Raw genomic sequence first — 12,786 nt, 5'->3', positions numbered from 1 at the left:
CATGACAACTTCTCCGACCAACGAATCCACAGAATCTGCCAGACAGACAAATTAGGCTCCTCACTCTGTCACCATCCTCATCTCTCTACAAACTGCACATCTGTAATGGCCGTTTTACACCCTTATTTAGTGGGGAGGCTGACTCCATGTGATCCCCCTTATAGTATATGCCCCCAACTATGTAGAGATAGCCCCTTGTTCAGTCTTCCATATAGATGGCCCCATGTGCATCTCCTTGAGAGCCCCTCTCTGCGTAGTCCCCCTTATAGATGGCCCCTTTAATGTCCCCCTTATAGATGGCCCCTTCGATGTCCCCCCTTATAGATGATCCCCTCTGTGTATCCCCTATAGCAGTCACAAAACGAGAAAAGAAGTGTAGGGAGGGCACTCACCCTTATGGTGTGATCTTCTTTATTGCAACATGATGATTTAAAACTTACAGGACATGTTCAGGGCTTTGCCGTGGTACGCCAAGCACCTAGTTGATAGGTAACAGCTGGTTCGCGCTTGCGCGCTGGGATTAAAAACCTACCCCTGATGACGTACAGCAGTAGGCGTTACACTCTGAATAAAAACAAACACATGTGAATATCTTATTACAAAATAGTGACTTAAATAAACATATTTAGCTCGATTTTGTCATTCAGTCCTATATCGGCTTGTGCTCTTGTTCTAAGTATAAGTCGGGCTTCTTTTTGTAGCAACATTTTGTTTGTATCTTGCCCGGCTTTATTGAACACACGTTCTAAGCCTACGAACTTGAGACACTTGGTGTTTCCTCCATGGTTCTTGTTTACATGTTTAATTAACCTAGTGGCTCCTTTTTTTGTCTTACAGGAATAGATGTGTTCATAGAATCTCCTATTTAGATTTCTTGTTGTCTTACCTATATAATGAACCCCACACTCACATATTATGGCGTATACTACGCCTTTGGTTTTACAACAGATGAAGTCTGTTATATTGCAAGTGCGGCCTCCTAAGGTGAGGCAATCATCATGTTGCAATAAAGAAGATCACACCATAAGGGTGAGTGCCCTCCCTACACTTCTTTTCTCGTTTTGTGTGGACTATGAACATTTGCTTTTCAAGGGAGTGAGCACCAACCAGTGGTCAAAAACAACTAGCGTATGTTTTGTGTCTTACCCCAAAGGGAGAGTGGTTACATATATATGGTCCTAACTCCTCACAGTAGTGCCGGTATCTGTCTACTCACTTTTTTTCTTATGTAAATCCCCTATAGCAGTGCTTCTCAAACTTTTTCTACTGGAGCCTCACCCAACAGACCAAGGCAATGCCTGGGCCTCACTATACTGACCAAGAGGTTGCTGGGGCCTCACTATCTGTGGTGAAAGTCCATTTAAAAGCTGAAATAATGCTAGGTCTCCTTTTACCGGTCTCTCAAGCTCTATATCCTAATAAAGCAAGTACAAAATAAATTAATGTTACTAAAATGGAGATTTTTGTTAACAGCAAAAGAACTGTGCAGATCATAGTTGCTTTTTGAAAACGGGCTCCTCAACTGGGCCTCACCAACAACTAGGGGGTGCCTCACTGGTGAGGCCCGCCTCACAGTTTGAGAAGCACTGCCCTATAGTATACGGTCCCCCTTTCAGATGGCCCCCTTATAGATGCCCCCCCTCTGTGTAGTGTCCCTTATAGACTGCCCATCTCTGTGTTGTCCCCCTATAAATGTCCCCCTTATATTGCCTCCCATTATAGATGGCCCCCTTATGTTGCCTCCCATTATAGATGCCCCCTTGTGTTGTCCCTCTTATAGATGGCCCCCTTATACATGCCTCCCTTATCTGTTCCCCCCTATTTATAGATGCCTCCCTTATACATGCCTCCCTTATCTGTCCCTTTATATAGATACCCCTTTATACATGCCTCCCTTATCTGTCTCCATATAGATGTCCCCCTTAACTGTCCCCCCATATAGATGCCCCCTTATACATGCCTCCCTTATCTGTCCCCCCATATAGATGCCCCCCCTTATCTGTCCCCCATATAGATGCCCCCTTATACATGCCTCCCTTTTCTGTCCCCCATATAGTTAACCCCTTATACATGCCTCACTTATCTGTCCCCCATATAGTTACCCCCTTATACATGCCTCCCTTAACTGTCCCATTAAGATGCCCCCCTTATACATGCCTCCCTTATCTGTCCCCCCATATAGATGCCCCGCCTTATCTGTCCCCCATATAGATGCCCCCTTATACATGCCTCCCTTTTCTGTCCCCCATATAGTTACCCCCTTATACATGCCTCACTTATCTGTCCCCCATATAGTTACCCCCTTATACATGCCTCCCTTAACTGTCCCATTAAGATGCCCCCCTTATACATGCCTCCCTTATCTGCCCCCCTATTTATAGATGCCCCCCTTATACATGCCTCCCTTATCAGTCCCCCCATATAGATGCCCCCCTTATACATGCCTCCCTTATCAGTCCCCCCATATAGATGCCCCCCTTATACATGCCTCCCTTATCAGTCCCCCCATATAGATGCCCCTTTATACATGCCTCCCCATATAGATGCCCCCCCTTATTTGTCCCCCCATATAGATGCCCCCTTATACATGCCTCCCTTATCTGTCCCCCCATATAGATGCCTCCCTTATCTGTCCCCCCATATAGATGCCACTTTATAAATGCCTCCCTTATCTGTCCCCCCATATAGATGCCCCCTTATAAATGCCTCCCTTATCTGTTCCCCCATATAGATGCCTCACTTATGTTGCCCCCCCTCCCTTGTAGATGCCCCCACTGTGTTGTCCTCCTTTGTAAATGGCCCCCTTATCTCGAAAACAACTTGAAAACAAGAAAACCAACTCACCTAACACCTCGCTCCCACGTTGCAGCTCCCTTCTCATTTCTTCTGCGGTGTTGGACTGCCCCCAGCTGATGCTGGCTCCCTCCACGCACCACAGAGCTGTGTGCGCCTGGGCTGTTACTTCCGGGTGAGCGCGTTGCGGAATCCCAGGGACACCCCAGGGAGCCAGCATCAGCCGGGACCTGTCCAACACTCCCTCTTGTGACCGCAAGCAAAACACTGCTTGCGGTCACAAGAGTGATCGATCAATGGGGTGGTGGTGGCGGGTGGGCGCAGGGTATAGGCAGCCTCAGTGCTGAGGCAAGGAGGGGGGCCGCGGGCCCCCCTCGCTGGCGGGCCGGGTCGCAGTAGCGACCGCAGCGACCACGGTCACTATGCCAGTGGGTGGATATATATGAATGTTATGGGGTGGATATGTCGGAATGTTATTGGGTGGGTATGTCGGAATGTTATTGGGTGGGTATGTCGGAATGTTATGGGGTGGATATGTCTGTATGAATGTTATGGAGTGGATATATATGAATATTATGGGGTGGGTATGTATGAATGTTATGGAGTGGATATATATGAATATTATGGGGTGGGTATGTATGAATGTTATGGAGTGGATATATATGAATATTATGGGGTGGGTATGTATGAATGTTATGGGGTGGGTATGTCTGAATGGTATCGGGTGGATATAAATGAATGTTATGGGGTGGGTATGTATGAATCATGTAATGCAACAAGATATAATGATTTATACAATCATGATGATTGGATTGCACATGTGAGGGAACTGGAGGGATCAGTTCTCTAGACTGCACATTATATATATATATATATATATATATATATATATATATATATATGCACCACAACTCCCACCCACCTCTAACAGAACTAGAGCAGGGCGGTGAAGAGGCTGCCACAGTCACCTGTTACACACCACACCTCTAGGGGACGCCACCTGCTTATCAGCAACTAAGTAAGGAACTTTCCCTGGACTTGTATCACTTACCGTCGGCATAGGAGATAGCAGACAGCTCCGCAGTAGTCTCAGTGGTGACAGCAGTGCAGGAGCTCCATACACCACCAGGCTGTGCAGTTACAGGGTGGGGTACAGGCTGCAGTGCCCCCAGCCTGGCATCCGCTGTCACACGGGCACTTGTCGCTTCCGGCACTTCAGCTCTCAGCCGCCTGTTGCTCTCGGGGCAGCGCTTCCCGTCAGTCAGTACACTGCCAGTGCAACTCTCCCACGGTTTTTTTTTTCTCAAGAAACTTTATTGACAGCGGCAAACTGGTCCGCACACCTTCATGTAAATGGTTTTCAGAGATACATGGTATTACATTTCTCCTGCTCACTGCAGAACTTCCCCGCCAATTGTCTCTGTGGCCGTGTTCCCCAACCCGTGCATCCCCAGCTAGAGTAAAACTACAACTCCCATCATGCCCGGACAGAATTCGGCTGCGCAGGCATGACTGGAATTGAAGTAGTGTAACAGCTGGGGAGCCACAGGCCGGGGAACAGGGCTCTATAACAGCAGAAAAGCTCAATGCCTACAGAGAAAGTTCTTATAATACTACCACAAAGCAGCTATGGCGCCATGGCAGGTCTGTGGTGCAGGGTGAATGGCCACACGACAATGCTACTGCAGAAGTTTCAGTTCTTTTCATTATAATGGGAATATTCCAGATGTAAAGGACAGTGGTAGAAGCATCTGCAGGGAATCTGCTGTGTGTGAACTGATTCCATGGCTGCCGCACAGGTGGGGTGGTCACACTAATAGCCCTATTTCACAGAACGATTATCGTTCATAGACTTGCTCCAACGACTGCTCGTTAACGAGCACTTAACGATTTTTTTAAGCGAACAATAACACATAATACGAGTGGGAACGTGAACGATATATGTAGTGTAATGATTTTTTTTGCGGTCGTTACATCGTTACATGGTCGTTTAAAACGTGGGGAAATGTAGGTAGACATTTCAAGAACGACTGAAAGATTTTTTAAGATTAGCGAATTATTGTTGAAAGACCAACAATTTTTTTTTTGACATGTTGAAAAAAAATAGTGAACGACTCAACGACGATTTCGCTGTTGTCGTTTGCTCGTTTACAGCTATTTCACAGAACGAATATTGTTAACGAGCGGTCGTTTGAACGATTTTATGAACGATAATCGTTCGAAAACGTTCCGTGGAATAGGGCCTTTAGCAGTATTGTGCTGCCTGCATCATTGCAGCTTATCCCTCATCTCCCAGAGTCCGTCCCACATGGATATCTGGCACCTGGCCAGTCATGGGACTATGTGTGTTTTAACACAAGCACAGTCACTTTCATTAGCCCTGATGTGGCTTACAGTAGCCCAAATTGCCATGTAGCTATAGGCTACGCAGTTGTAATATGAGTTCATTTTAGGGTTGGCGTAACTCCTCCTTGCCTCACACGCAAGCCCAGAAAAAAAGGACCAACCTGTGGATTTGGGGACTTCTTTTTATTAGATTTTTCCAGGTACCATATTGGGTTTTCAAAGGCAAAACACCAGGAACACTAACCAAAAGACCCCACTTTGGAAAATATACCCCTCATTGAATTTATCTTTTGGGGTAGTGAAATTTGCAAAGATGTGTTTGTTTGGTTTTTTTTTTGTCTTATTGAGGGAACACATTCAAGTCAATCTCACTGCAATGGGACATACAGGATTTCAATATAAAACATGTAATAGAAGAATCCAAAACAATGTTAAAATCTGTGCAACAATACTATTATACATATAAGATTTTCAGTAGCATAACAACAGTACAAAAAATAACTTAACAAAAAGGATGGGGTGCCAGCACAGTCCCAAGGAATGTTTGTGTACTGTGTTGGTGCGGAGTGAGTCTCTTTATTATAAATAAGATTTGCTTTACTTGGAGGATACTTGTGTGCAGCAGGTCATACAGCTTGAGGCTATGTTCACACTACGTATATTTCAGTCAGTATTGTGGTCCTCATATTGCAACCAAAACCAGGAGTGGATTAAAAACACAGAAAGGCTCTGTTCACATAATGTTGAAATTGAGTGGATGGCCGCCATTTAACGGCAAATATTTGCTGTTATTTTAAAACAACGGCTGTTGTATTGAAATAATGGCAGTTATTTACTGTTATATGGCGGCCATCCACTCAATTTCAACATTGTGTGAACAGATCCTTTCTGTGTTTTTAATCCACTCCTGGTTTTGGTTGCAATATGAGGACCACAATACTGACTGAAATATACGTAGTGTGAACCCAGCCTAACAGTGATACAAGACTTTACATTCAATAGAACACTTGATAAGTTAGGATCCAGATCTTTAGTGAGCGGATAGGGAGTAGTACAGTCGTGTGGACTGAGTTGCGCACTGAGAGTAGAGAATCAGAAGAGTAAAGAGGAGAATGTCGTGAGAGTCCCAACCCAAGTAGTACTGTGCTCTGCTAGGATGTTGGAGGATGAAGTAAAAGAATATTTGAGAGGAAAGAGAGAATACTTGTTCCTGTGTTTTTACTCTTGGGTCTTCGCAACACCTATTGCCCTACCAGTGTCGGGGGACCCGTCTTAGTGGGTGACACAAGCCCCAGACCTTGTTACCCGGGATGAGTGGAATGCTGAGGGTTCCCTGCTGACACTCCCGCTGCGAGATAGCGTTCATAGGCTTCTAGCAACTTTGCTCTATCCAGATTAGTTCCTAGCCTTGCTTTGTGGATACTGTCCTGCACTGTGACTCTCCTTGTCCACGGCTTGGGTTGAGATGATCTCTGATTTGTCCTCTCTAGTAAAGGGTTTAACACTGCATAGTGGTGAGTAGCGTTACTTAAGAAGGAATGGTTAGCCTAGGCTGCACACTGAGACTGGGGACCTGGCAGAGGGCCAGGGCCCAACTGGACCACTAAAGAGAGTGTTCTAGCTTGTGACCTTCTTCTACAGAGTCTAGTGACAAAAGACCTCTACACTTCCTCTACCCATTTGACTTCCTATCTACAGCCCCTGTAAGGTGTGCTGTGAATGAGTGAAGAGTGCATATGTAAGAAGTAAAGAGAGAAATGATAGCACAGAAGAAGAAAACATGCTCATTGGTCTACAGATGCACGTGACAGGCAAACAAACGATAACCCTTTTAGTTCTACAGCTGTGCATCAATTAAGTGCATATACTTTCAATAGCAACATCTTGTGGCGAAACGTTAACACTACTACATCACCACTTACACACAAAAAGCCCAGGCTTTTGCGAAGGGTGTAACTAATAGCAACACTCGTCGTGGGACACCACACATGCACACCTCCTTTTTCAAGAGATCTTTTAAAAATATATAGCAATTTATTATTGATAAAAGTTTTTACTTGTAATTTCTTTACATTCTAATTTTACATTTTCTTTAATGTTAATAAAAGTTTATAGTTAGGAAAATCTTCACTTGTCTTCACTATTACATTACCTAGGTAAACATTATAATAGTGGGGTGGCGGGGAGTGGAGCATGAATATAATTACCAAAGGGCCACACCAACTATATTCAGGGCCGTCTTTCCCATTGGGCAGGGTAGGCGGCTGCCCGGGGGCCTATGACTCATGGGGGGCCCCAGTGGCAGCCGCCTACCCTGCAGAAATGAAGGGAAGCTGATGAGCCACGCTGTGCCCCCCTCTCCCCAGTACATTACAGGGCCGCACTGACGCTGCGCACTGCCCCAGCGCTCTCCTCTCCTCACATAAATAAGCTGCAGGGCCGGCCTGTGATGTGGGCGGCTGAAGCTCCTCCCCCCTCCGTTAAGCCCCGCCCCCTGTGGACTGGTCCCATGTTCCTCCTGGCCTGGGACTTCCTGCCCCCAGCAGGCCTTGGGATGGTTATGTGTGGGGCCTCACAGCAGCTGCAGCCTGTGCTGCCATAGCAGGGGATCAGCAGTGTGGAGAGCTGGAGGCTACAGGCTGCTAACCTCCAGCTACAGGGCTTCCTGACCATCCCCCTCCTGTCCTGTGCTCCACTGCAGGAAATGTCAGGTACCTGGGGCTGTAGATAGCAGGGAGGTCGGGACAGAGAAGAGGTGGGAGTCTGCAGATCTGGGCTGAGAGAAGAACACACACCCCTACCCCTGTTCCCCCATAGCTGCCCCCTCTCCCCCAGGCTGCTTTGCCCCTGTCCACCTGTAGCTGATCTGTACCTCCCAAGCTGCTATGTGCACCCCCTCCCCCCCCAGACTGCTGTGTTCTCCCCTTCAGGCTGCTGTACCCCCATACACTTGAGGCTGCTGTACCCCCCCCCCCCCCCCCCCACACACACACACACACACACCAGACTGCATGTATGGCCAGGTTTGCACTATGTAAAAACAAGCCTAACATGTGTAAAGATTATTTATATATATATATATATATATATATATATATATATATATCGTTACACATGTTAGGCTTGGTTCCTATTTGTGGTTTTGTTTTGTTTTTTCTGCTCCTGAGCATTGAAGGAGAGGAATGAACCCCCCCCCCCCCCACAGATGCTGCAAAACTGCTCCAGACAGAAGGATACACACATACAGAACAATATGCATCCATACAGAACGATGCACACCCATACAGAACCATACAGTACAATATACACCCATACAGAACCATACAGTACAATATACACCCATACAGAACCATACAGTACAATATACACTCATACAGAACCATACAGTACAATATACACCCATACAGAACCATACAGTACAATATACAGTACACCCATACAGAACCATACAGTACAATATACACCCATACAGAGCCATACAGAACAGTATACATCCATACAGAACCATACAGTACAATATACACCCATACAGAACCATACAGTACAATATACAGTACACCCATACAGAGCCATACAGTACAATATACACCCATACAGAGCCATACAGAACAGTATACATCCATACAGAAACATACAGTACAATATACACCCATACAGAACCATACAGTACAATATACACCCATACAGAATCATACAGTACAATATACACCCATACAGAACCATACAGTACAATATACACCCATACAGAATCATACAGTACAATACACACCCATACAGAACCATACAGTACAATATACAGTACACCCATACAGAACCATACAGTACAATATACACCCATACAGTACAATATACACCCATACAGAACCATACAGTACAATATACAGTACACCCATACAGAGCCATACAGTACAATATACACCCATACAGAGCCATACAGAACAGTATACATCCATACAGAACCATACAGTACAATATACACCCAAACAGAACAATATACGCCCATACAGAACTATACAGTACAATATACACCCACATGGGGCTGCACAGCACAAGGTTGGGGGTAGGGGGGATGCGGGGACTTGATCTTGGGTCGGGGGGCCCAGTTCACAGCTATGCCCAGGGGCCCATCGTTTTGTTAAGACGGCCCTGACTATATTGGCTCTCAAGGTTGCAAAACTACAACCGCCATGATGCCCAGGTGCCAGTCCATGATGGGAGTAGTCTTTAAGCCTATGACTGAAGAAGCTGCATGCGGGGACCGTGACACAGGAACGTTCACCCCGCTGCACACAGGTCAGGGCTTGTACTCCTGATTAGGTAACAACGCTGTCCTGTGTGCAGTGGGGTGAACGGCCCTCTGTAGTGGTCCCTGCAGCATCTCTCCCACTAAACATGATGATTACTGCATGGAGAGAGGCAGCCGGGACTATCTGCACACAGGGCCAGCTGGTATGTGCTGGTGATGCAGTCGGGGGGGGGGGGGGGGGGGGGCGAGGGGGGGTTGGGGTGCAGTGGCGGCTAGTGTGGTATATAGGACGGGGCTGCTGTGTTACCTGGGATAATATCGGGCGGCCCTGGGAATAGTTTGGGGGAGGGGGAATTTTTTGCACTACAGGGCTCCTGTCAGTGTGGGCGGAGGTTGGGGGGGGGGCACAGTAGTTAAATTTTGTGACTAATACTTTTACACGGTGCGATAATTCGCCCGATCGCACGATTAACGATTTTGAATGAACAATGTTTTTTTTTATAACGATCAGCGTTTAGACGGAACAAGACATCGTACAGACAATTCGCTATGCGATCGTTTTGCGATCGTTTAAGCCTATCTCACACATAGGGGAAATAGTTGAAAGACTGTTTACACTGAACGATCTGCGAATTTTTTGCGAACGACCAACAATGATTTGTAAACATGTTGAAAGATCAAAATGAACGATTTTTTGCTCGTCGTTTGATCGTTCGCTGTGTTTACACGTACGATTATCGTGCGAATTCGACCGTTATCGTGCAAAAACGAACGATCAATCGTTCCGTGTAAAAGGACCATAAAGCACAGGAAAGGGCAGTTTTTTTTACCATGTAATTTCTACATATACTGCGTCCCTTGCTGGACACTTCATGTAAATACACCTCATTTGGGCGTGGCCTGGCTATGGAGGGGTGAACACGCACTGTAGGCTCCGTGGACGCCTAACAGCCTCTAAATACACCCCAAATCAGCCCTAAGACACCCCAAATGGTGGGTGGCCGGCGGAGATCCAAATCCGACACTAATCCGGTCCGTTCCCGGCCCGCCCACGGCAGTTTGGACCCGTACTTCCCTGCTACGCAGCGCGGCCTAGCAGACCAGCCTGCAGCCTCCTTAACCCCCGGCCCTCGCGTGACTAGGGCCTCCGTTGCCGCCGCCGCCGCCACCCGTACCTGTTCCACCGATCTCTCCTGTGGCCCAGACGGGTTTCCATCACCGGCAGCATCAGAGGACATGCACCGGTCCCGGAGCTCCCTGCATCTGCGGCCCCGGACTCCAGCGGTTCTTCCTGTGTGGGACCTGCGGCAGCTTCTCACCAGCTCCCTGACGCTCCTCCTGCTGAGCTCTGCTCTGTACGGCCGGCACTGACATCCCGGCGGGTAGTCTCCCCTGAGGCCGCACCATCAGAGACAGGGGCCCCAAGCATCCCCACTGTGAGAGCCGGAGAGGATTGTCTGCCACAGAGACATACATATCTGGGCCCCATCATGTCTTCACTGTCTCCTGCTGCAATTCCATTCTCCACTAGGGGCAGTGAGAGGAACTGTGCTGGCTCTGCTACATCTATTAACCCTGGGAGTGCTGCTGCCTCTATTAACTCTTTGAGTGCTGATACACCCAGCAACCTGATGAGCACTGCTACATCCATTAACCCTATGTGCTCCGCTGCATCCTCTAATCCTGAGCGCGACAATATTGAGTGGGACTGGAAAGGATACATGAAACTGCTACGCGCTCCGATATGGAAAAGTTTGTGGAGCGCCTGGAAACCTCCTACAAGCAGGAACTGAACTCTCTCAAATCTGAAGTCCATACACTAGAGGCGAAAGTCTCGGATGTTACGGCCGACCATAATTCTCTAGTCTCTACAGTGGACGATGTCCAGGCTACGCTTGCTACTCAGGAGAGACGGATCCGGCACCTTTATAGGCTTCATGATAATGCTGAGAATAGGAGTCGCCGGAATAACATCCGGATCCGAGAGTTGCCTGAAGCGACTAGAGCGAATGATCTCATTCCGTCTCTCCAAGATTTTTTTGCTTCCATCCTCAAACGACCACCGGGCGCGGAGTTAGAAATTGACAGAGCTCACCGCACGTTGGGCCCGGTCCCTAGTGATGTGACGTCATCTGCAGGCTCCACTACTACAGGATAAAGGATGAGATCATGAAGGCGGTACGCAACATGGACTTTGTCGACTTTGATGGAGCTCAATTGATCTTTCTTCAGGACCTTTCCAGAGCTACTCTACCTCAACGGCGACCCCTTAAGCCTCTACTAGAACTGCTACGAGATCGTGACATACCATATTCCTGGGGCTTTCCATTTCAACTGGTGGTTCGTAGAAATGACAAGCAGTTTGAGCTCCATACTCCAGAAGACCTACCAGCTTTTCTGATGTCACTGGACCTTCCCCAAATAGCTCTGCCTGACTGGGACCCGCTGTTGCCACTCCCTACTGAAAGGCCGGTCCGTCCAAGTGGAGCTGCGGCCCCAAATGGTTGAGGTCGCTATGAGGGCCCGGCATCATCGTGTCCTACAATGCCTTACATACCGGGGATGTATCTTTTTTCTTGCTTTTTGTTGGTTGCTCCATTGTGTTGTCTTTTTCTTACAGCTGCATTGTGTTTATTGTGTTTGCACTATATTATTGCTGCCAATTTGTAGTTAATTTAGAGAGTTATTCCGATGCGCACCGCACCTATGGTAGATTTGATATGTTCATGGTGGCGCAGTTTGCACTGACCCTTAGACATGCGGCCAGCATAGGCACTGCCTTGTGGTCGGATCATGCTCCTATCTTTTTGTCCTTGCAGCTGCCGTGGTTGTTGCCCAGGGAATGGTCGTGGAGGTTGAATGAGACGCTTCTTCGGGATGTGGCATGTAAGGCGGCCATGTCCCAGACTATACAGGACTTTATCCGGGACCATGTCTCCGATGCTACTGCATTACCTTTGCAATGGGAGGCTCTCGAGTGTGTTGTCAGGGGGACCTTGATTCAGCAGGGGGCTTGGCTTAAGAGAGAGAAGAGTGCAAAAATTGTTACACTGCTGGGTCGTGCTGAAACACTCTCCACGGCCCATAAACGTAATGCCACTGACAAGACTCTAACGGCGCTGACCCTGGCTAGGGAACAGCTTAAGGATGTCCTTGTTAAGTTCTCTTCCTCTCAGCAGGAACGGTATCGTAGCTTCCTATATGAACACGCCAACAAAAGCGGCAGAACGCTGGCTCGGCTAATACATCCAAGGGCGCAGGTCACGAACATACCTAGTCTACTTGACCATCGAGGCAAAGAGGTACATAATCGTAAAGACATCACAGCTCTTTTTCGCTCCTATTTTTCTTCTTTATATAACATTAAAGGTCGCTTTTCAGAGTTGCCGGTGGAGGAAAGG

The 12,786-nt window shown here is 47.5% G+C and overlaps 1 protein-coding gene across 4 annotated transcripts in view; it reads right to left on the bottom strand.

Moving 5' to 3' along the window:
* Positions 1–4,047, bottom strand: part of LOC138783397 (oocyte zinc finger protein XlCOF6-like) — a 28,170-nt gene extending 24,123 nt beyond the window's left edge. For 2 of the 4 annotated variants that reach the window (XM_069958071.1, XM_069958074.1), the window contains exons 1-2: positions 3,845–4,047; positions 393–564 (exon numbers count right to left, since the gene is read on the bottom strand). The gene's annotated coding sequence lies outside the window, so the exon portion shown is untranslated. The remainder of the gene's footprint in view (positions 1–392; positions 565–3,844) is intronic. The other 2 variants (XM_069958073.1, XM_069958072.1) reach the window with 1 other exon arrangement.
* Between the last annotated feature and the right edge of the window lie 8,739 nt (positions 4,048–12,786).

Source organism: Dendropsophus ebraccatus, chromosome 2 (genome assembly GCF_027789765.1).
Source record: "Dendropsophus ebraccatus isolate aDenEbr1 chromosome 2, aDenEbr1.pat, whole genome shotgun sequence".
In the NCBI taxonomy this organism is placed as follows: Eukaryota; Metazoa; Chordata; class Amphibia; order Anura; family Hylidae; genus Dendropsophus; species Dendropsophus ebraccatus.
Note: the sequence above shows the minus strand (reverse complement) of the source record. Positions and strands in the feature narration are given on the sequence as shown.